Source organism: Giraffa tippelskirchi, chromosome 7 (assembly GCF_054371585.1).
Source record: "Giraffa tippelskirchi isolate mGirTip1 chromosome 7, T2T-mGirTip1v1.2.pri, whole genome shotgun sequence".
In the NCBI taxonomy this organism is placed as follows: domain Eukaryota; kingdom Metazoa; phylum Chordata; class Mammalia; order Artiodactyla; family Giraffidae; genus Giraffa; species Giraffa tippelskirchi.
In genome coordinates, this window is record NC_137281.1 from 161,232,153 (window position 1) to 161,257,586 (window position 25,434).

General features: G+C 48.0%; 2 long non-coding RNA genes across 3 annotated transcripts; one reads left to right on the top strand and one right to left on the bottom strand.

The window, feature by feature from the left end:
• Positions 1–6,498: 6,498 nt before the first annotated feature.
• LOC145513903 (uncharacterized) lies at positions 6,499–10,928 on the bottom strand. The gene is made up of 2 exons (XR_014059772.1): positions 10,843–10,928; positions 6,499–6,679 (listed from the first exon to the last, which is right to left on the bottom strand). It is a non-coding gene; the product is annotated as an uncharacterized LOC145513903 (long non-coding RNA).
• Positions 7,737–15,915, top strand: LOC145513902 (uncharacterized). 2 transcript variants are annotated; one of them, XR_014059770.1, is made up of 3 exons: positions 7,737–7,831; positions 8,417–8,466; positions 8,946–11,619. It is a non-coding gene; the product is annotated as an uncharacterized LOC145513902 (long non-coding RNA). The 2 variants fall into 2 exon arrangements; XR_014059771.1 differs by lacking the exon at positions 8,417–8,466 and adding an exon at positions 15,536–15,915 and having other exon boundaries at positions 7,748–7,831; positions 8,946–10,780.
• The last annotated feature ends 9,519 nt before the right edge of the window (positions 15,916–25,434 follow it).

The following is a 25,434-nucleotide window of genomic DNA, read 5'->3' on the forward strand; positions in this document are numbered from 1 at the left end:
ACAAGGAAGTGAAAAAAATCCCAGCCTGTAGGCTGAATCCAGCCTCAAGCCCTGGTAGTGGCTTTGAGAATGAGAATAGGGCAAATAAACTACATTTCAATTAAACACACACCCCCCCACGACTAGAATAGGGTAGAAGTGAGCAGAGAGGAGAGGGCTGGAGAGAGAAGGCGGGCTGGGGGGAGCAGGGGCCTCCGGGGAGAGCGAGAGAGTTGCAGTCCCCGACCCGAGGCCACCCCCTTGGAGAGGCTCCCGACCACCCTGTCCAAACACACTCCTGGCCCCCTTATTCAGCTGTCAGCTTCTGCAGGTCACGACCGGGGTTACATTTATTTAGTGCTTGTCTGTCTCCCTCACTAGAGTGTCAGCTCCAGGAGGGCAGGGATCTTTCTGTGGTTTTGTTCACTGCCGCAGCCCCAACACTGAGACTGCTGCCCAGCATGCAGTAGGTGCTCAGTAAATATGTGTAGAATGGGTGAGTGTGGAGAAGGAAGGTGGTGGGGCTGGAGGCAATCAGCTTGCTGAAGCGTGTGGGGCAAGCTCAGGGAGAGGTGGAAACCCAGAAATGACAGAGGGGCTCAAGGGCCTCCAGAACGATCCCCGCTGAACTTTGACCTGTCCTCTGGCCTGAGTGGGGCTGGAGTTGCGCTCCGCTGGCCCTACAGCGGGCTCTCTGGCAACGTTTGTGACCAATGGGAAACCACGCCACAGGGCCGTGCTCAGCCTCTGAGCGCCATTAATTGTGAAGTTTTTGACCCCTACAAAGACACACGTAATCAAGAGGCACCTGTATAATAAAATAATAAAGTGAACACCAGGGATGCACCTGACCATCTCAGAGTTAACCATGAGTTCGATTTTGGCGTTTATTACACCCTTACTTTGGCTGACTTTTGTGTTTGGTGGTTTAGTCGCTAAGTCCTGTCCGACTCTTCGACCCCATGGACTATGCCCCCCAGGCTCCTCTGTCCATGGGATTCTCCAGGCAAGAATACTGGAGTGGGTTGCCATTTCCGTCTCCAGACTTTAGTGTTTACTACACCCTTATTTTGCCTTTTGAGTAGTTTATCACCGAACCCGTTCCCTGGCACCCCTGGGACCCAAGTGCGCGGTCTCACACTTCCTGAAGCGGCGTCCTGTCCTGTAACTTGCTTTGTTGCTCATTACGCCCCCGGATCTGTCCTTGTTGAGTGCAGCTGTGGTTCCCTCTTGTCCTGTAGTGTGTGATACTCCGTGGCATGGAGTATTATCCATCCTCCGGCTTTGTCATACTTCCAGGGCTCAGGTTTGCTGTTACGAATGAGGCTGCTGTTTATAGAAGCTGCATCACTCCCGCTGTTTTGAGCGGGGTTTCTGAGGACTCAAGACGGTTCTGTGCCTCTCCCCCACCGCCTTAAAGTGCCCTGGGGTCCTCTGATTTTCTTCCCAAGGGCCTCCTGCTGCCGCCTGGAGCTGTGGTTCCACCGCGGGAACAAGCTGGTGGGCTCCTCGCTGAGCAGCTCCGGCAGGCATGGAAGCTGGTGTTTCCTGTGAACCGCATTGCCGTCTGAGAGGAGCAGCCGGATGAAAGAGGCTGGCCGGCTACTCGAGGAGGGACTCAGCACAGTGTGGTTCAAGGCTGCAAACCACACTCCCGCGTGGCCTTCAGCTTTGCAAGTCCAGAAACACGTGGGTGCTCCAGGGTGCCTTCCACCTACTCCCACTCATTAAGCCCACAGAGGCCCTTGCTTATACTTCATGCCAACTTCCGTTTAGAATGAAAGCCATCCCCCAGCATCCCTTACCCAGGGACCCAGTCCCAGTGCCACGGTGCTTGTAAAGTGGAAGTGGTTGCTTGGTGAGAATGGACTTGAAAGAGAGAGAGGAAAGCCTCAAGGTCACCGTGCAAACCCTGGAAAAGCTCTGCGTCTTCTTGTCCCATTCCTGAGCCACCTCCAGGACTAAGACCATCCACGTGTCACAGAGCCGCGTACACCTGCCCTGGATAAGGCTGGACCTGCTCTGCAACCTTTCATTTCCATTCACGGTGACCTTGCTTAGGCTTTGGACACCATAAAAGATCAAGTTGGTTTTTGGTTTAGTCTGTATGATAGAAATCCCTTATCTTCATGAGTGTTTTTTTACACTTAGAGTTCTGGGGACACTCTCCTGTTACCCTATGCATCACCTGTCCTAACTTCTTCCAGAAAGGCAAAGAGTGGGCTTATGTTAAAATATCCACCTATATGTCTAAATGAACAGCAAAGCAAAATCAGAAACTTCACAGATACAGGGGAGAACAATGTACCATCACCAGGGAGGAGATTGTTCTTAAGAGTGTGACTAGGATGATTTTTGAGCTTCCTAGCAGACCGGGAACAGAAGGAAACACATGGAGTGGTTTGATTTGAATAATGCAGTTGATTCACACTTCCGGAGTTTTAAAGGGCAATCAGGAATTAGGTAAATACAAGGGATCTTGGTTGTTTTTATGGAATTGTATTAGCAAACAGTTGTGATGTTTTCATTTCAGACACTTGACTAATAAAAAAGAATGAGAATTCTCATTCTGTGTGAATGAGTCTCACAGACACAAAATCTTGTTCTGTTGGGAATTGCAAGTAATCATCTCCTGCACAAGGCCACTAGCATGCAAGGTTTCCACAGTTCAGTTCAACATTTATTGAGCATCTACAATGTATCGGACGGTGTTAGACCCTGAGGACACAAAATTGTAATATAAGTATGGTCCTGTCCCTCAGGAACTCATAATCTAGGTGAGAAAAGGGACAAAGCAGTGAACAATAGCACCACAGTTGGACTCAGATGAGCATTGGGGGCTAGGAGAGCCTTTCACCCACCTTGGGGGAGTGGGGGGTTGGGGGTAAGGTTTCACGAAGTCATGGAGGGAGCCAAGTCTTGAAAGAGGATTTCAAGTCCAGCCCACTTGCTGAGTCTCCCCAACTAAAATAGTGGTCTTGAGTTTTCAGAGATCCTTGACTCAAAAGAGGGTCATGGCATTCAGACACATCAAGCTCTGGAACACCCTCAACGTCAGAGGACACAACATCCACAGCTTGGTCTCCTTTCTCTGTAGCAAAGCACCTGTTGGTCAGAGAGGCTGGGGATGAGGGCTTATCTGAACTGCTAACTGGGCTTCCCAGGTGTCTCAAGTGGTTAAGAATCTACCCACCACTGCAGGAGATGCGGGCAGGAGATGAGGGCTCAATCCCTGGGTTGTGAAGATCCCCTGGAGGAGGAAATGGCAACCCACTCCAGTATTCTTGCCCGGAGAATCCCATGGACAGAGGAGCCTGGTGGACCACAGTCCATGGGGTCGCAAAGAGTGGGACAGGACTGAGTTCTCTCTCTCTCTCTGAACCGCTGACCGGCAGAGAAGCAGATGCACACTTTGGATTGTCTCCTTACTCACATCAGATGCTTATAGTACTGAATCCATCCTCACTACACTGAACTTTCCCTGGGGGCTCATGGCCTTTCCATTCTTTGCAGCCTTTGGGGCTCATCCCCGGAGGAGAGCAGAAGACCTGCATCAGGTCCTGCCTCTATGCATCACCAACTGGCTTGTGATCAAATCCCCATCAATTTCTTCATTTGCAACATGAGCGCACTGCTCTGCCACCCACCAGTCCATCCTATCAAAGGAAACCCGGATCACCCCTTATTGGTATGTGGATCCCCTGTAGGTGAGGTTCCTGGACCGCGATGCTGCTCTATGCTCTGCGGCAGCAGACGGTGGGTGTAGGGGATTGCAATCCTGCGGCTGGAGTTAGGAGCCCTGAATCTGACTTGCATCTCTGTAACTAAGCAGCTGTGCGACCTTCTCATATCCCCTCTCTGGTCACCAGCTTGTTAATTCCCAGGTTAAGTGTGGGACAGGTGATGACGAGCATGCCACAGTAAATTCGGGCTTGAGAAATTCATCCGCTGCGAAGACGAAACTCGTTAAAAGACATGACTAAAGTAAATGGGAAATGAGTGCGATCGGCCAGGTGCCTAGGAAAGGCCGAAGACACAGCGGAACCGCGCAGCACAGAAAAGCAGCACTCGGTCAGAAAGCAGGGCTTCCCTTCGGACAGACCTGCTGTTCGCAGAGGAGCAGGCGGGCCGGAGCGCTAATGAGGGGCGGGCCCGCGCCGCGGCGGCAGCCAATGAGAGGGCCTCCCGATGACGTCGCGGAGCCCCTCGGCTCCTCATTGGCGGCTCCCAGGCTGTGCCGACCTCGGGGCGGGGCGGCCGGAGGCAGTCTAACCCGCGGCCCGCGAGCCTCCCCGCTCGTCCCGCGTTTAGTCACCAGCGAACCTCGCGCTCAGTCCGCCTCATCCAGAAGGGAGAGATGAAAATGCCCAGAAAAAAAGGGTTCTCACCCACCCCAAAGGCTGGATTTACCACCCTGAGGTTAACCGCCTTTTCTTTAGTGAAAGTGGAAAGTTTGTTTTGCTTTAATCCAAACACACTGATTAATTAACCCCTTTAACCGTTTAATGACACTGAGAGTACATCCTTGGGCTTCCCTGGTGGCTCAGACAGTAAAGAATCTGCCTGCCATGCGGGAGACCCGGGTTCGATCCCTGGGTGGGGAAGATCCCCTGGAGAAGGGAATGGCACCCCCCTCCAGTATTATTCTTGGGGCTTCCTTTGTAGCGCAGTTGGTAAAACATCTGCCTGCAATGCAGGAGACCTGGGTTCAATTCCTGGGTGAGGAAGATTCCCTGCAGAAGGAAAGACCAACCCACTCCAGTATTCTTGCCTGGAGAATCCCATAGACAGAGGAGCCTGGTGGGCTACAGTCCATGAGGTCGCACGGGTCGGACATGACTGAGCAACTTAACAACAACATCTGTGTTTTAACAAGTCCTTCTGATGGTTATGATGCACCCTCAAGTTTGAGAACTGATTTACTACTATTGTTAGGGGAAGCACACTGATTCAAACTGCCCACCCTGACCAGGCACCATGGTAACCATTTGCATGAGTTGTTTTACGACAGGAGGTCCTGGTAAGGAACACGGAACTAATAAGCCACCACCAACCGGAAGAGTTCGGGAAAGGTCAAAAGGAGACACCCCATGTCCGACCACCTCCCAGAAACCTCCTCTCTGGCCTCCATCTTGGCTGAGTAAGGCGTGCGCCACCAGGAAGGACTCTGAGTCAGAGTGACTGGCTGAAGACAACCGGGACACTAATCCCATCACCAGAAAACCCAAGACTGCGAGCCCTGTGACAGAGCAGTTCTCCTGGGTCCCCTCACCCTGCTGCTCTCCACCCGGCCGCCCCTTCCCAATAAAATCTCTTGCTTTGTCAGCACATGTGTCTCCTCGGACAATTCATTTCCGAGTGTTAGACAAGAGCCCGGTTTCAGGCCCTGGAGGGGGTCCCCCTTCCTGCAACACCATGATTTCTTTTTTTTTTTTAACTCTTTACCTAATTTTTAAAAATTTATTTAAAAATTTTTAAGTGAAGGATAATTGCTTTACAATATTGGTTTGATTTCTGCCATGCATCAACATGAATTAGCCATAGGTGTACATATGTCCCCTCCCTGAGAACTGACTTGAATCAGCTCCTCACGACCCTCGAGACGGTCTCAGAACAATCTGGAGAGCTGCTCTACCATCCACTCACTCCCACGTTCTCAGAAGGTTAGGGCTAGGCGGGCCTGTGGTCCAGTCCTTCTGGGGGAGATAATTCTGGAACGCCTCCCCTGCTCTTACCCTGAAACTCCCGGGCTCCTCACCAGGGCTCCTCGCAGCCCCAGTGGTTTTGGCTCCAAGTAACTGGACCAGAGACGACCCGGTGACAGTCCTTTGCTAGAACTGGCTAGAAGGTTTCTGCGAGTGACCACACACTGAGGGTGAACTTGGTACCCAGGCCAGCCTTGTCCTGCCCCAAGGCCTGGGGAGCAGAGGAAGCTGGTCTGCAGAGGAGTGAGGCAGACACACGTCCCGGAAGGGGAGGTGGGAGGGGAACCATCCCCGATGCCCTTCCGGCCCTGCACTCCCGGCCCTTGCCTCGCTCTCAGACTTAACTCAGCCACTGGCACTGGCTCGCCGGGCTCTGTCAGCTAAAGAGAGGATCACATGCACAGCCCACCTGAGGCCCTGCTGCCTTCCAGCCCTCAGGGAGCAGGAGGGTCCCCACCTGAATTCTCTAATGGCAGAGACTGGCTCTGTTTTGCTACAAAATCCTCCTGGCTAACACATGTGGATTCTTCAGATTTGCCACCAAGGACTCTTGAGGGATTCAACTTTGTTTTACAGGCAGGGAAGCAGCCTCAGTGACCTGCCCAGGGTTACGTGAGCCCTGAGCTTGCGGGTCACTGCTGCAGGGGCCTCACTTTCATGACCTTGGGTCACAGCCCAGGGCTCTCTCCACAGCAAGGCAGTCAACCTTAGGCCTTTCTTCCTCCTCTTGTAAGCTTTTAATAAATCAGTTTCATTTTCAAACTACTGCCCAGAATAGTCTGTGATCAGTAAAAAGATGCTGACAGCATGTCTATTCTAGGATGTTATTTTATTTCTGATGAACTGTAGTGGGAATGGATGGTTTGAATGTTTCTGTTGCTGAAGGAGCGTGACAGATGTTACCCTGGTCCTCACCCCACCCAGATTTCTTTTGTAAGAAAGATGATATCATTTCACCATGATATGATCCAGTAATTCCACTCCTGGGTATTCATCTGAAGAAAATGAAAACACTAATTAGAAAGGATATATGCACCCGTGTTCACGGCAGCATTATTTTAAATGATAACCAAGACATGAAGAGCAGCCTAAGTGTCCACACACAGAAGGATGGATAAGGAAAATTTAAAATGCAAGATATATGTGTGTTATATATTATAATATATATATTACTCAGCCATAAAAAATAATGAAATTTTGCCACTCACAACAACATGGCTGTACCTTGAGGGCATTATGCTAAATGAAATGTCAGACATAGAAAGGTAAATACCGTATAATCTCACTTACAAGGGGACTCCAAACCAAAACCAAGCTCATAGAGAACAGATGGGTGTTTGCAGGGGTGGGGGCGGGTGACACGGGAAAGGGGTTCAAGAGATAAATTTCCAGTTATAAGATAGGTACGTCATGGGATGTAATGGACGATACCGTGACTCTGGTTAAAATATTGTTCGTGTATTTGCAAGTGGCCACAAGAGTAAATCTTAAAAGTTCTCATCATAAGAAAGAAGTTCTCATCAGTACTTTGCCTGAGTGACTGTTATCCAACTCAGAGATCGTGCTGGTCAGAGAAGGCAGGGAGGAAAAAGAATAGAATTACTAGCTGCCCTCGCTCCTGGGAGGCAGAACTGCTACTCCGCGTGCCTGGTGGCCACCTGGACCTTTCTGTGCTTTCCTGTATTGGGGGACACCCCCTCCCCGCCATGAGGTGGAACCGTCCCCCCTGGAGAGGCTGAAGATGGCCAGGCAGTCACGGTGCCAGACTCCCCTGGGACTGCTGCGAAGGGGGTGACTCAGCTCTGCCAGGCAGATGCCCGCGGAGCTCAGGGGGCGTCCCGACTCCCCTGGGGCTGCAGCTAAGGGGGTGACAGCTCTGCCAGGCAGACGCCCGCGGAGCTCAGGGGGCGTCCTGACTCCCCTGGGGCTGCAGCGAAGGGGGTGACAGCTCTGCCAGGCAGATGCCCGCGGAGCTCAGGGGGGCGGGTTGCTCCGGCAGCGGCGGTGGGGCGGTCCCGGAGCGCCTGGCGCCCACACCCAGCAGCGCAGCCATGCCCTCTCCTTGCCAGACGGGTCCTGGGGAGGACTGCCAGCCTCTGCTGCTAGCGGCCCCACTTCCCAGCCTGGGCTGCCTCCCCGCAGAGATGGTGAGCCACCTGAGATTAATTCCATTTCTGCCTAAATAAGCCGGAGTTGGGCTCTGTGGCTTCTAACAATGATCAGGACCGAGGGATGAAGCTTCCCAGAGGGCCGGTGCTGGCGGGGCTAGACGAGGGGCAGGCGCCCAGGGGGAAGCAGGCTCTGGGGCAGGAAGGGGGCCCGCGTCTCCACGTGCGGAGGAAAGAGTCAGGGCGGGTCCGAGCGTCTCCCGCCCCGCACAGGGTTAGCAGGGGTCACAGCAGCGGCCCGGAGGGTTTCCTGCGAGTCTGGCTTCTTTCCTGTGCTGCTTTCTGAGCTTTTCGCTCAAGAATGCTGGGCTTTTCCTTTGTGGAAGCGGAGGGTGGGTCAGGAGCGGAGGTTAGGCTTTCAGAGCTCTGCATGGGCAGCTTCTCGGGAGCCTCGGGGCGCCCCTGCTTCCAGCCCCAAGAGCCCAAAAGTTAAGCCCTTCACCTGGCGTGTCATTTAACTATGGATGGGTTTCTTTTATTTCTTTTCTTTCTTGTTAATTTACAATATCGCATTCGTTTCAGCGGCACAGCATAATGATTCAAGTTTTTTTTTTTCTTTCACAGATTGTATTCCATTATGGGTTATTACAAGACACTAGATAGAATCCCCTCTGGTATGCAGTAATCCGGGCTGCCTATCTATTTTAGGTGTAGTGGCTTGTCTCTGTTAATCCCATACTCCTAATTTGTCTCTCCCCGTCTCCCTTTCCCCTTCGACAACCATACTTTTGTTTTCAGTGTTTGCGAGTCTCTGTTTTGTATATAGATTCATTTGTATTATTTTTTAGGTTCCACATATAAGTGATATCATATAGTATTTCTCTTTCTCTGTCCGATTTATTTCACTCATCATAATATTCTATAGGTTCATCCATGTTGTTGTAAGTGACATTTTATACTTTTTCATGCTGAGTAATATTCCGTTGTACGTACATACGACATCTTTTTTATTGTGATTATTCTTTTAAAATTTATTTTTGATTGATACATAGTTGAATTACAATGTTTTGTTAATTACTGCTGTATAGAAAAGTGATTCAGTTATACATAAATACGTTCTTTTTCATATTCTTTTCCATATGGTTTATCACAGGATATGGAATATAGTTTCCAGTGCTCTGCAGGAGGGCCTTGTTGGTCATCCAGCCACACATGCCAGTCTGCGTCTGCTCATCCCAAACTGCCCGTCCAGCCTCCCCTGCGCCCGTTGCCCTTGGCAGCCACCAATCTACTCCCTATGTTCTGGATTCTGTCTCTGTCTCATAAACAGGTTCATTTGTGTCGTGTTTTAGATCCCACATGTAAGTGATGTCATGCAGTGTCTGTCTCTCTGACTTGCTTCATTTGGGGTGACCATCTCTAGCTCCAGCCATGCTGCCGCGAATGGCATCATTTTATTCCTTTTTATGGCCGAGTAGTATTCCATTTTATGTATGTACCACACCTTCTTTATCCATTCATCTGTCAATAAACATTTAGGTTATTTCCATTAGACTATTCCAGTAGGCTAAGCTGCTGTGAATAGTGCTCTGAAGAACATAGCGGTGCATGGATCTTTTTGAATTATAATTTTGTCCAGATATATGCCCAGGAGGGGGGGGTGCTAGATCATATGGTAATTCTATTTCTAGTTTTCTGAGGGACCTCCATACTGTTTTACATAGTGGCTGCACCAACTTACATTCCCACCGATAGTGTAAGAGGGTTCCCTTTTCTCCACACCTTCCCCAGCATTTGGTATTTGTAGACTTTCTAATGGTGGCTTCTCTGACTGGTGTTTTTGTTTTGCATTTCTCTAATAATTAGTGATGTTGAGCATATTCTCCTGTGCCTACTGGTCATCTGTGTACCCTCTTTCAAGAAATAGCTATTAAAATCTGCCCATCTTGTAAAATTTTTGGTTTTTTGTAGCATTGTATGAGCTGTTTGGAGATTAAGTCCTTGTCAGTCACATCATTTGCAACTATTTTCTCACATTCTGTAGGTTGTCTTTTTTCAGTTTTCTTTTTTTTTTTAATGGTTTCCTTTGCTGTGCAAAAGCTTGCAAGTTTGATTAAGTCCCATTTGTTTTATTTTTGCTTTTACATTTTTACTTTGGGAGGCTGATCTAAGACAATACTGCTAGAATTTGTGTCACACCGTGTTTTCCACCTGTGCTCTCCTCTAGGAGTTATCTGGTGTCGTGTCTCACACTGAGCTCTTTAACCACTCTGTGTTCATCTTCGTGTGCGGTGTGAGGGAATGTTCTCATTTCACTGCTTTACACGCAGCTGACCACGAACCCAGCTGGAGCCCAGGCCCTCACCCAGGAGCCGACACCATCTGGAGAACCTGTGGGCCCGGCTGCCCCCTCCACAAACGTAATCGGTGCCTCTTGCACAGAGACTGCAGCTCAGGCTGCCTCGTTCCCTCAGGAGCAGGGGAGAGTGAAGCCTGCTCTGCGTCCCGAGCTTCCTGGGCTCCCGGAGGCGCCCCACCCAGCCTTCTCTGCCTGGAGACCCAGGACCCCAGAGCTCACAGGGCTGTTCCTGGGCCGGCTGGGAGGCGGAAGTACCACTTTGTCCAGGCTTCTGTCCACCTGTCCAAACTCAGGAAAGCTGCAGAGCCCCCTCCTGACAAGGGTGGGCGCTCCGGTCAGCGTGGTCCAGCTGCACAGGGCAAAAGGACGCGCCGACAGGAGCTGTTAGCCGACGGAATCAGCGCTGGGCCACCTCCTTGGCCAGAAGCTGAGTTCTAAGTTACCTGTGCGCCCCTCTGTGGCATATTCATTTGGGATGTCTGTATATAAGGCTGGGAATGAGGTGTGTCTGTTTCTCTCTCTTAGGAAAATTTCTAATCAAAAAGCCAAACACCAACAACAAAAACAACAACAAACCAACTTGGTATCCAGGGTGGCGCTGTCTCTGAGCATCTTTCTACCAGACCATGGTAAGTCGATTAATCTTTCTGAGCCTCAGTTTCCTTGTAAATATTTCCTGACCCCAAAGCACCTCAGAGTAGGAGGGTCCAGACACCCCTTTCTGCTCAGCAGCCAGTTGCACAGTGTCCAGAAATTCAGCTGCATTGAGACTCGAAGCCTCCACTGTCATCTGGTAGGTTTCTGCCTCTGTGACATCATAGAGAAGCTCAGACCCCAGCCTAAAACCTCAGGAAACATTCATTTATCAAAGGACAGTCATCAGGGAATAGGGTATTGTTCATTTGTTTGAAGTGGCTTTTTTTTTTTTTTAAGTGCCTTTGAAAAGAAAGCTATAAAACTGCATGATGACTCAGGAGTTTGCCAATCATTCTTTCATGTTCCTGACAATAGTCTGAGTTTGATCTTTAGCTATTTCACGCATAAGAGGCAGACCGTGTTTATAAGTTCAAGCAGTGGCCTTGATTTCACAGAGAAATTAGGAAAACTTGTTAGCTCACACATGGCCCATGTTGAGCAGATCAACTTGCTCCTGGAAGCTGGGTCTCCTGGAAGAGGACTCCTCGGGGAGCCTGTATGGGCCCCTAATCACAGCAGCTACGTAATCACTTTTCCAAAAGTAAGGTGCATGAATGGTTGGGAGAAGGGATGAGATCTTTGAGGCAATGAGTCATGTTCTTTCAAGTTGGGGAGGCAAAGACCCATGGGCTTGAGCATCAATAAGCTGATGAATCAACAGAACTTTGCTGTAGTTTGCATTCCCTTCTTTCTCAAGGATGGAAATTAATATCTGGTGTCTATGGAGCCTTTTTTCAAACTCTTCTCAGAATAAAACCCTCATTGTTGGATACAATGTCTTGATGGTCATTCTGCACCACCATAGACAGGCACCCAACCCGGGGTGGGGTGGGGCGAAGGTTGGGGAGTAAAAAGGAGCTTCAAAAGCACAAAGCCACTTTGATAGCCTTACTCCCTGCCGCTTTCCCTCAGCACAAAGCGGGCGCTTCGCAAAGATCTGCTCTCCCCCGCCCCCCGCACGTTAGCAGGGCTGCCCTCATGGTGGGACTCACCGTTCAGAGGGGCCTGGGGATGGAGTCAGGCCGCAGGTCACGTCTGCAGGCCCTCGGCCCCCCCGAGGCCTGCTGGCCCGCATGAGTGAGCACACACAGCTCCTCTCTCCCCCTTGGTGTCGTCTGGGGCAACAATGTCATCCTGGGTGGCCTCCGCTCAGGGCATGGTCATGCTCAGGGCAGACCGTCTGCCTTACCGGCTGTTCAGGGGACGTTTTGAATCTAGTTCTAAGAAGCACGGGCGTGCGGTCTGCTGTCCTGGCACGCCTCTCATGGTAGCTCTGTTCCTCTCTGCCTGGTTATGACATCTGGATTGGACTCATGGGAGGGATAAATTGGGAGACTGGGACTGACATATGCATACTACTATATACCTATACATACTGCTATATACCTATACACACCGCTATATACCTATACATACCCCTATATACCTATACATACCGCTATATACCCACGCATACCGCTGTATACCTATACATATCGCTATATACCCACGCATACCACTATATACCTATACATACAGCTATATACCTATACATACCGCTATATACCTATACATACCCCTATATACCTATACATACCGCTATATACCTATACATACCGCTATATACCCACGCATACTGCTATATACCTATACATATCGCTATATACCCACACATACTGCTATATACCCACGCATACCACTATATACCTATACATACAGCTATATACCTATACATACCGCTATATACCCACGCATACTGCTATATACCTATACATATCGCTATATACCCACACATACTGCTATATACCCACGCATACCACTATCTACCTAAGCATAACACTGCATACCTACTCATACCTCTATATACCTACACATACTGCCATATACCTATATATACCACTATATACCTATGCATACTGCTATATACCTATACACTCCGCTGTATACCTATACATACCGCTATATACCCACGCATGCCGCTATATACCCACGCATACCGCTATATACCTATACATACAGCTATATACCTATACATACCGCTATATACCCACGCATACTGCTATATACCTATACATATCGCTATATACCCACGCATACTGCTATATACCTATACATATTGCTATATACCCACACATGCCGCTATATACCCACGCATACCGCTATATACCTATACATACCGCTATATACCCATGCATGCCGCTATATACCCACGCATATTGCTATATACCTATACATACAGCTATATACCTATACATACCGCTATATACCCACGCATACTGCTATATACCTATACATACCGCTATATACCCACGCATACCGCTATATACCTATACATACCGCTATATACCCACGCATACTGCTATATACCTATACATATCGCTATATACCCACACATACTGCTATATACCCACGCATACCACTATCTACCTAAGCATAACACTGCATACCTACTCATACCTCTATATACCTACACATACTGCCATATACCTATATATACCACTATATACCTATGCATACTGCTATATACCTATACACACCGCTGTATACCTATACATACCGCTATATACCCACGCATACTGCTATATACCCACACATACCGCTGTATAACTATACATACCGCTATATACCCACACATACTGCTATATACCCATGACTACCACTATCTACCTAAGCATACCACTGTATACCTACTCATACCTCTATATACCTACACATACTGCCATATACCTACATATACCACTATATACCTATGCATACTGCTATATACCCACGCATACCGCTGTATACTCACACATACTGCTATCTATCTAAGCATACCACTGTATACCTACTCATACCCCTAAATACCTACACATACCGCTATATACCTAAGCATACCACTGTATGCCTACATGTACCACTACACACCTACACACCTACACATACCACTATATACCTATATATACTGCTATATACTTACACATACCACTATATACTATATACCTACACATATCGCTATATATCTATGCGTACCGCTATATACCTATATATACTCCTATATACCTCTGCATATGGCTCTAGACCTATATATACTGCTATATACATACACATACTGCTATATACCTACACATACCGCTATATACCTACACATACCACTATATACATATACATACTACTATATACATATAATAACTAATAAGGACCTATTGTTTAGCACAGGGGCTTCCCTTGTGACTCAGCTGGTAAAGAAACCGCCTGCAATGCAGGAGACCTGGGTTTGATCCCTGGGTTGGGATGATCTCCTGGAGAAGGGAAAGGCGACCCACCTCAGTATTCTGGTCTGGAGAGTTCCCTGGACTGTATAGTCCATGGGGTCGTAAAGAGTTGGACACAACTGAGCGACTTTCACAGGGAACTCAATACTCTGTAATGACCTATATGGGAAAAGAATCTAAAAAATAGTGGATTTATGTATATCTGGGTTTCCCTAGTGGCTCAGACAGTAAAGAAACTGCCTGCAATGCAGGAGACTCAGGTGTGATCCCTCAGTCAGGAAGATCCCTTGGAGAAGGAAATGGCACCCGACTCCAGTATTCCTGCCTGGATAATTCCTTGGACAGAGGAACCTGGTGGGCTACAGCTCATGGGGTCGAAAAGAGTCAGACACGACTGAGCAACTCTCTCTCACACACACACACACACACACACACACACACCTGGCTTTTAATAGATGATAAATAGGTAGATATATATGTGTGTATTTGTGGAAACTTCAGAGCTTGTGTGTGTGTGTGTTCACCTGTGTTCATAGGTGTCTATATAACTGATTCACTTTGCTGTACAGCAGAAAGTAACACAACATTGTCAATCAAGTATCATCCAATAAAAATTAAAAGCAAACAAACAAAGCAAGATGCAAGCAACTCTGCAGTACAGCTGTATCTTTAAATAAGAACGGACTGTACTTTGCTGGCAGGACTAGGTCTCTGATGTTCTTGAAGAAGTCATTAAGGAATATTTCTGATATGCAAAAAGGCACAGGGAATGCCGCAGGGAGCGCCTGTGTGCTGCCACTAAACTCCAACCAGAAAACCTCAGAAGCACCACGGCAGCCTCCTGCTCAAAGAGACGCAAGCTAAGGCAGAGCGACGCCATTCGCCCCCTAGCTGAGGTCACCAGCGTGTGCTGGGCCACGGTGAAGCGCAGCTTCTGCACTGGGTCTGCTGAGGCACCGCGGAGCTGCTCTGGGCCCAGGAGACGGTAGCAGTCATGATCTCTCGCTGCATCCGTCTGCATCCAAAACGGGTCCCCGGTTGCAAGACCAACACGGGGAGGCCTTGTGGCCTTGGAATCCTGACTTCAGCCCACCGAGCCCCCTTTTCACCCTAATTATAACCACGCCTCGAGGTGGGGGCTGTTGTCAGGCCCGAATGGTGACGTATCGCCCAGGCCCACCACCTTCCACTTTGCCCACACCTCCGCCAGGGCCACCCTGCCCAGACTTCAGGTCCAGCCAGCTCTTCTCTGTCTAGACTCCTCCTCCAGAGCGTGGATACCATCGACCCAGCCTCTCCTTCCGTGTTTACCGTCTATTAAAAACTACCATAATTTTTGAGCACCCCAGCTGTATCAGATATTGTGTATAGACTTTACAGCATAAAGAACCGTCCCCAGAGAATGTCCCATCTTCTGTGATGAAAGGATAACCACAGCGTTACACTTATTTGCAGGTGGGGAAACTGAGGCCCAGACAGGCTGGACCTTCCAGCTCTCGGAACACAGGCAGAACTGAGGGGTCGTATCAAACGTGCTGAGAAGGTGGGATTTTGAGGTGCAGATCTTCTCCAGACCTTCCACCACAGGCTGACTCTGTTTTCCTGCCAGGCTGGTCCATCCGTTTATTTGACTGTCTTTCAGCCCCTTGTGGTCAGACCACATTGTTCAGCGGAGGGTCCCAGGGGTGGCCCTCATGGGGTTTCCCGTGGGTCCCACAGCAGCGCGGGCTGCAGCCTCCAAGCACCACAAGATACAACCTGGGAGAAGCAACTCCTGCTCTTGCTGTATCACCCATGAGATGAAAGTCTGATGGAATAAACACGTTTACTAGAAACATCCACAGATGCTTTTGTGCTGTGCTCAGTCGCTCAGTCGTGTCCGATCTTTGGGACCCCATGGACTGTAGCCCGCCAGGCTCCTCTGTCCACGGGATTCTCCAGGCAAGAAGACTCACGCCCTCCTCCAGGGGATCTTCCCGACCCAGAGAGCAAACCTGTGTCTCTTGCATCTCCTGCAACAGCAGGCAAATTCTTCACCACTGCACCGCCTGGGAAGCCCATGGCTGCTTTACATACATTGTTATCCTATAAAAATGAGAAAATCATAAACTTGACTCGGTCCCTGGTTTGGCTCAGTATCGTTTGCAGTCAAAACTTCTGGAAGTGACCGCGCAGACGAGGACAGCAGCCAGCCTGAGCCGCCATCTGGGTCATCGGGTGGGCTAGGGCCCCCGCGCCCCACACCTCTTCCTGGCGACCTAGGCCCCAGCCTGTGGCGTCAATCACCTGGGGATTACTTCTTCTCTATCTTGTAAATAGCCAGTCAGATGCCTAGGTCCGTTATTAATCCTGGGGCTGGCTCTGAGATCTCAGAAGCTTGTCTTCCCCAGATTCAGCACATGAAGCAGAGCTGACCGAAGGAAAACACACACAGGATGGGAAGTGCAAGCCCAGTTCTGAGGGTGTGGCAGGACTTGAGAACTGATCAGAGGGAAGTGTGCTGAGAACAGCCCTCCACACGCAGTCCTGTTCACGTGGGTGTGCATCTGCTCAGTCGTGTCCGGCTCTTTGCAACCCCATGGACTGTAGTCCACCAGGCTCCTCTGTCCATGAAGTTTTCCCGGCAAGAAGACTGGAGTGGGTTGCCGCTTCCTTTTCCGGGAGATCTTCCCGACACACGGAATCCTGTCTATATTATCCCGTATAATATAAAGCTATTTTTATTACCCCTCCCGCAGTGGAAGCCTTCACCACTCTCTGCCCTCTGGTAATTCTTTGTGATGCAAGGAGACTGCTTCCATTTGGTGAGGGGGGTTTCAGTGCCCAGATAAAGGGAGCAGAAGGAGATAGGAATGGAAAACAGGGCTCAGAGCAGGAGAGTGGGCTGCGATTTATTTCCAAGAAATAAAAAGATTAAGGTACGGAAAGAGCCATGCCCCCGAGTCGGGAACACTGATAGCAGCCTTCCTTCTCTTCAGCTCTTTATCATTTTTTCTGCATCCAATTTAAAACAAAACCTTAGGAAAAAGGTCCTGCAGTTTTCAACTTGATGCAAATTATAAACAAATACTGTACTGGACACAGCCAACTGCAGGGAATCCAAAAGTCAACTGTAAACAAATGAAGCTTTACTCTTGGGCCTAGTAAGAACCCAGGCTTCTAAGCTGAGGACACCTTTGTTTCATTTGTAAATTTTGCTTTTAGCTGGCTGAGCTCAAGCGCGGAAGGTCTTAAGAAAAGCCTCCAGGGCCTTGTCCCAAGCTGAGCCATTCCAGGCGGTCGGTGGGAAGGGGAGAGCTTCATCATCTCTGGGACAGCTGCACTGCTGTGTCCGTGGTTTTTAAAGGAGTTTCCTATGTGCTGTGTTCATCTGGTGTAAAGGAAAGCTCGCCTCACCCCAGCTAAGGAAAGATACACCCCTCCACGAGGCTGTGCATCACCCAGGAGACAGAAGGCCCGCGCTGGAGAGTGTGCAGTCGGCAGGGAGGCGGAGCAGCGGGGTCGGCTGGGGCGGCTGGAGGTTCCAGTCCTGCTGCTGGGACAGCTGTCACAGACACAGTGGCTCAAAAGAACACAAGTTTAATTTATTGAGATGCAATTCACAGGTCATACCATTCACCCACTGAAGGTATACCACTCAGGTTTTCAGTATATTCACAGGTATAGACAACCATCACCACAGCCATGGAACATTTCATCACCTCAGAAAGAAACCTTGTACCCTTTTCTCTCACCCCCTTACACCCCTAAACCCCCTGGTCCTAGGTGACCGCGAATCTAGTTTCTGTCTGGGGTTGGGGTCCCGCTCTGGGGCTCCGTGGGGTGGGGTCTCCGAGCTTGCCTCTCCAGCAGGGAACTGGGCCTCAGGAGTCTGGCAAGACCAGGCCTGAAGCTGTCGGTGCCCCATGACCACGGCAGAGCCCCCATCCCTCAAGTGGGGGCTGAAGGAGGACCAGGCCCCAGCTCACAACTGCACGTGCCCAGAACACGGCCTCAGCAACGGGAAGCTGGTGCGGGTTGAGAAAAGCTACCATCCTGCTTCTCCTGGGAAGACAGCCTCTGGGAGCCCAGAGAGAGGGAGGCCTGTGCTCTCGGCTGCCGTGTTCTGGAGGAGGTCTCCGCCCTGCTGAGCAGGAGTCCTGAAGTCCTAAGTCAGTCTCGCTGGTCTAACTGTCGTCAGAGCTGGCTCTTCTTGGAGGCTCTGGGGAGAATCCATTTCCTTGTCCTTCTGGGGACCACCCATGTCCTCAGCCTTTCCCCATCTTCAGAGCCAGCAGCATAGCATCTTCTCTGCTCTCTGACCTCCTGCCTCTCCTGTGGGGACCCTTGTGATGACATCAGGCCCACCTGGATCATCCAGGTTGCTCTCCATTTCAAAACCAGGAACTTTCCTTTTGCCGCATAAGGCACCATATTCTGAAAGTGAAGTCACTCAATCATGCCTGACTCTCTGTGACCCCAGGGGCTGTGGCTTGCCAGGCTTCTCTGTCCGTGGGATTCTCCAGGCAAGAATACTGGGTGGGTAACTGTTCCCTTCTCCAGGGATCTTCCAAAACCAGGGGTCAAACCCAGGGCTCCAGCGTGGCAGTCGGATTCTTTAGTGTCTGAGCCACCAGGGAAGCCCCGTCCTGAGACTGGACGCGCCGCTGTTCTCTCGCAGGGTGAGCAGCGGGAGGACGACGCGGGCCCTGCTCAGAAGCTGCTCCGGCACCTTGGGCCCAGCATGGCTCCTGCGCTGACCCCGCGGGGAGCAGCCCCTTGCGCTGTGGGACTCTCCAGGGAGCACCTTGCCCGAGCACTCGCTTAGCACCGTGGCGGGGGCCCATCCTCACCTGGACCCTCGGCCCCCGGCGGAGACTGGCCTTGGTCTTCTTCCTGAGCCTGGGTAACAGTGACTGCTATTCATGCACCTGCAGGGCCTCAGGTGGGGTTTGAATCTGTATGACTGCCCTTCGAGGAGATGGTATTGTACTCATTTTAAAGATGCAGAAACTAAGGCTTCAGGATGTGACTCATCCAACATCCCTTAGTGAAAGAGGAGATTTAAAAATATGTCCACAAATTCTTTAGTACTTCCTTTCAAAAGGGGAGTCAATTCTCCTCCCCTTAAGTGCGGCTGTACTTGGCTGCCGGCTTCTAGAGAATGTGATGTCTGACATTCGACACCAAGCTACCAGAGGAATTATGACTCCCTCCTTGCTTTCTCATAGGTACTGAACTTAGGGGGAGCCAGTTGTCATAGTGTAGGGACACTCAAGAAGTCCTGATGAGAGCCCAAGTGAGCCATCCTGGGAAAGGCCAGCCAGCCCAGCTTAATTAACGATCAGCCCAGACACCATCCTCCCGCCTGAAGGAGGGGCTCTGGGGTGAGTCAGAACCACCCAGCTAAGCTGCTCCTGAATTCCTGACCCATAGGGACTGGGAAATGGTAAATGGTGGTTGCTTTTATGCCACTGGGTTTTGGGGCTATTTGTTATGCAGCCATGCTAGCTGTTAGGCAGCAGTTGAACTTATGCTCATTCCATCATATGCTGCTGCCTCCAAGATAGTCTAGTTAAGGAACTACTGATATTTCTCTGGAAGACTGTGAGAAGCTGCCCTGGAGGGGTGGCAGGCGGGTGAGTTTCAGAGGATAAGAGGGAGGGGTCAGGGGCCGAGGGAGCAAGGGAGAGAGTTGTGGGAGGTTGGGTGGGAGGCGGCCAAGGAGGCAGGGAACCAGCCGAGGGCTGTGGCAACGAAGCCCCAGGCGTTCTCTCCCTTAGATCTACCAGGGGATGGTCTCTTCTCGAGTCTTTGGGTCCTGACAGGTTCTTTCAAGACGGGCAATGACTGGGCAACTGCCGGCCCAGACCTTTAGATGACTCCTGCAGCGGGAGCCTCCTCCGCTGTCCAGGCAGAGCAAAGCGGAGCAGCCAAGCATAGTAAGAGAACAGTTTCCTGCACACCCTCTGAGCACAAGCAAGTTAACCTGAGCCATTCCCCTAAGACGTAAATTACTGTTAGCCACTGTGGGGTTACTTTAATAGTCTCAGTTCTAAAACCCAACACACTATATATAAACCATGCGGTCTGCCCCAAACCACCCCACAAATCCAAGTCCGGTATTAGGTGTTCACACACTCACAGGTTTATTTTTTTCTTAAAATTGAACAAATACATCTTTTTTTTTTTTTTTTTAACAAATACATCTTAACACACACAAAAGTTGGCAGAAAGTAAGCCCTTACTGCTTTGTTAAAAATAAAACCCACATATAAAAACTTTCAGGCCAAACTCCCAAGGCAGGAAGATGTCATATTCCTACCATGTGTTCACTTGTTGATGCCTGTGTGTCTCCCAGTGGCAACTCATTCAGACCTGCCTGCACAAAGGGGAAATAAACTTACAGACCGGGAAGGTCAAAAAAGCACACGCTTCTCATGTAAGTTTTAAAGCCAAGCAGCTACGGGATTCTGAAAATTCTCAGTAAATAGCTCTTAGTATACAAATTCTTAACTCCTTATATCTTACCTTTAATCAATGGCAATACCAGTTATCACTGTTATAAAGCATTAAAATAACATTCAAATGACTACGAATATTTATAGCAACAAAAGGAACATGTAATGCTTAGTTCTAATAATCCTAGAAGAGGGCAAGTTCATTATAAATTAATACTTGAAGATTCTAGCCCAGCTAGAATTAATCAATTAAAAAAAATCCCACCATGAAGTATTATAAATATGGGAATCAGGAAAACAGCTATAGAAAAGCTTCTACCTACTTAACATGGGAGACATCCAACCACTCCCTTTGGGGAGGACTAATACTAGATTAATACTAATAAAAACAATGAAAAATGGCATAAAGGCAGATATAAGAGAAAAACTGATCCTTGATATGAGGATAATTTTATTTCTTGCATTGTCAGAATGTCTTACGTTCTTCTAGAGTCTTAGGGGAAAAAATCATGCAAATAAAACTGTAACTGCATGCCAGTTAAGTAACTCTGTCAAAAGTTTGCCCTAGAAGGGCTTTTTCAAAGAGGTTAAAAACCCATTCTAATTGCCATCCAAATTGAGGTTTACAACCCAAAGAAGAAATTATCTAGTCCCAAAGCAAACTCTATTATAGATTTCATGTAAAAGGACTTTTTGCTTCTTTCTAGCATAAAATAGGAATTTTCAATATTGGAAAACTGGGATGAAGGTGAGAGAGAGAGAGGAAAAAAAAAGAGACAGATATGCAGGTAAAGAACCTCATTAAGGCAAGCAGACCCTGACAAAGATCAAGCTAAGAAAAATGCAAGCAGACATCTGCAAATAGAGCACCTCTTTGATGGTAAATGAGTAGCTAGTCCCAGCTGGAGAGGCTGCGGGCTGCCTGGGGTCTGAACGTTAACAGCTGCTCCTCTGCGTTCATGGAAGGGTGACTCAGCTGCTGCTTCTCAGGCAACGAACAGAGCCAGCAACTAAAAGTTGCAAAGACACCTTCAGAAACAACCCTTTTGAAATTGCAAACAAAGTTTTGACCAGAGATGAACATGCCCCCATATGTCTGAAAAGAGAAGTTTTTTTGAAAGAGGTCATTAACTACAGGTCTTTTATTTCAGAAGCATACCCACTCTGGTTGGCGATTCTTCTGCCTGAAGGGCCACCTTGGACTGCTATATAGGTGATATGACCAGACAGAAATAGTTGTTTAAAAGTGTCTGAAAGAGTTAACTTGGTGGCTACCCACTGATAAGCTCTGTAGGGGGTTTGGAGCCCGAGGCTGATGCCAGCAAGAACAAGCACAGCTTCCTTTAGAAAGGGGGAGAAGGTGGAAGGGATCCTGCAGGGGGAGAGACAAGGAGAGTGTGAAAGGAGAGAGAGGAACAGAGCAGTGAAACCAAATGAAAAGATACGATTCAAGTGATTTACTCTATCGACGCACATTTGGGCCAGTCAGCAAAACCAAGGTACTATCATTTCTCCAAGATGGGATGAATGGGAGGATTTAAGTATCAAAGCCAGATATGTCCTAAACCTGGCCCGTGAAAGCAAAAGGGACCGTCCTACCTGGCAGCTGGCACTACACTAGAATGCCACGCCTCTGCCACGTCTCTCCTGTCTTTGGAAGCAGGCTCCGTAGAAGGAAATACAGCCCAGGGCGCTGGGACTCTACTCTGAGCTCCCCTCAGCTGCCCCTTCCCCAGAGTCCCTGACACTGCTTCCTAGGCACTGCCCTGAAAGGCATGGCTTCGAGTTTTGAAGGACATTTTAAAATAAGAGGTGCTTATCTGCTCAACTGCCATCGGAAGACAAGGACGGAAGTCAGAGTTTCAGCCCATTTAAAACCAGACATCTCTTCCCTGCGTGCTCACCATAAACGCCAAGTGGAAGAAGATACAAACAAAAAGGGAAGAACATATGGTCCAATTATTAAGAAAATGGAGAAAACAACCCAATCAACGATGAAAACCAGGTCACAAACAATGGGGGGAACCACGGTGGAACCAAAGAGAAACAAAACCCAGAAGATGATGCGAGCCCGGGCCCTTTAAATAAGGATGGTGTTCAATACAAAATTTTAAATGCCTGCATCTTGTACTAGGAACACATGACCAGTTCAAAAATTTTAGGAAATTCTTGAACAAAAGGGACACATCACAGCAGTGAGGAGGCAGCACAGCCCTCCCCCCGAACCACTTTCAGGAAGAGGCTGCCTCAGCAGCATCAGTGAGGCCGCCAGGAAGGAGCTTGGCTTCTAGCAGGAAACTGCACTGGATGAGCGCCAAGGTTCCTCGATTCTAAGGTTCTGGGATATGCTAAAAATACTGCTATGACGATGGTTTGGCCTGATCAACTGTGCAGCCCTCTGAAATAACCAAGCCAACTCAAATAGCAAGGCAGTCTACAAATTAACTGGATGTAATTTTATCTTCTAAACCCACACTCGGATCTATAGCATACACTCGAAATTTCCCCCAATACTATTTGATGCCCTTAAGTATTAAAAATCTATGTAATTAAAAAAACTCCCTATTATCAAATTCCACTTCAAAATGCTCACTGATATTCACTATACAGAATCAAGTAAAGACACAACTAAACTGCTATGTAACAAAGTCATCATTATTAAATAACAGCTACGTCCATATTCTGTCCGAGTTTGGGATCAATGCACCTTAGAGACTTTTTCTTCTACTTTAATTGATCTTTCGCTGCTGAGATAGGGGAGGGCAAGTACAGTCATTCTCACTTTACAGCAGGAAGAGGCACAGAGAGGCTGAGAGGCTGGCCATCTGGAAATCCAGCGCTTAATTGCCTTCCCACCTGTTTTTTGCAAAATCATCAGCAATACTCATGAAGAGTCACACATAATACATTTTACTCTTCAGTTGAAGCCCACAGTTCAGGAAAGAGAGACAGAAAAAGGAGAAGGTGAGCTCTTTCCTGGTAACCCTGTTTTCCTTTAAAGGACAAATGCGCTTTTCTTAAGATGCTGATAGTTATACTTATTAAAAACTGAACACTGAGAAACAAAGCCGGGGCCCTGACGAAGCTGCACATGAATGACGGGCTTTAGGCTTCATTGCTCACAGCCTCCTGAGACTTCGGTTCTCCCCTGAGGCCCAGTGTACAAGAGTCAACTTCACATCCAACTTCAACACAGTGTTCCTAATCACCTCAGAGCTCTTTTGGACAAAAAGAGCTAATTTAATAACATGTTGGTCAATATTAACAAATTATTATTATTTGGTAAGAGTCCTAGAATATAGAAACATAGTATTATACCCAAGCAATTCATCTACAAAATAGAATGGAAATTTCATCTACAATGGTTCCTTAAACCTATGGCTCATAAGCAAACCATTAATTTCCAATGTCTAAATACCTTAAAAGGCATCAATATTTATGTACACTCCCATCATACAAAATCTGCCCAAATAAGATTTGAAAATGCTCAATGTAAAGTGCTAAGTTTAATGAAAAACTCTATATTTGCAAGCTGTTAGTATGGCTGGCGATGGAGCAATGATAATTTAGAGTTGCCATATGAGAGGCATGTGTGCAGCTTTTATTTTCTCCATATTAAAAATATTTCTTTAAATACAAATAAATTCCAGCCAGCCTCTTATCAGAAAGGAACAGTATTAAGTTTGCAAAATAGTGACAATGAAAAGAATCCCAGAATATTAGCAAAAACTGCCAAATCTGCTTGTCTTTCTACACACAAGATGGATTCACTGTGACGCTCTGCTTAATCTGCCTACCTCCCAACACGGGCTTTGAAAACCCCTCTAAACGCCACAGCTTTATAAGGGACATGTGCAGTTTCATGATATTTCTGCTGCAGAAACCCCTTAGGTTATCACCTCACCCACAAGAAACCCCCCAAACCAACAGACCAAAAAATTAAAAAAAAAATTCAAACCCCCAAAACTCAGTGGAAAGAGTTGACTAATCAAACTAAAATTTCCCATGAAGGCACCAACAATGAAGTGGCTAAAAAAACAAAAAAAATCACATTTACAAAGTCTAGATAAAAATCAACCAAGTAAACAAAGTACACTCTTTACCTCATCTCCAAAACAAACACCCATCTCTGGGTGTTTTAAACACCAAAGTTTAGGACTCTGAAGTAGTTGTGTTAAATCCAAATTGTAGCCATCTTTAAAGCTGTGCTAAAATAACCCTGGAACTCTAGAATGTTATTGCCTGTTATAGCTCTATTAGTTCTCTTTCCAATATTTATTCTTATTTATTTATTTGGCAGTGTCGGGTCTTGGCTGTGGCGTGCAGGCTGTTTATTTGCAGGGCATGTGCTTAACCGCCCCACGCGGGATCTTAGTTCCCCTACCAGGGATCAAACCCATGTCCTCTGCATCGCAAGGCAGACTCTTAACCACTGGACCACCACGGAAGTCCCTGTGTTAGTTCTTTAGGAAACCAAGCTGGTGTTACTAGTTTTAACTACTCGTAGCCTTATCTTTCATTTACTAAGAAACAAATCCTGTACGGATATCTCGTACTCCATGGGTGATCTGATCATTCATATCAGAGAAGACTTCAGCATAGGTTAGGGTCACAGCCGAGCACAGGGTCCGTTTAAGGTCTCATTAATTAGGTGTTACAAGCCCCAAATACATTTCACTGAACTATTAAGTAACTAGTGACAAGTGAATTGTTAAGTAACTAGACAATAGAATAGCATTTTTTCCCTCCAAACTAAGGTATCTATTTAGACTATTAATACAGATTAATTTTAAGTAATTATAACACAAGTATGAAGATTTGACATTATAATTTATAATTTAACGATCCCTAAATATGCTACCAGATTTAAAACAAAACCCTTTACTATAGCCACCATGATCTGCTAATGTTTGA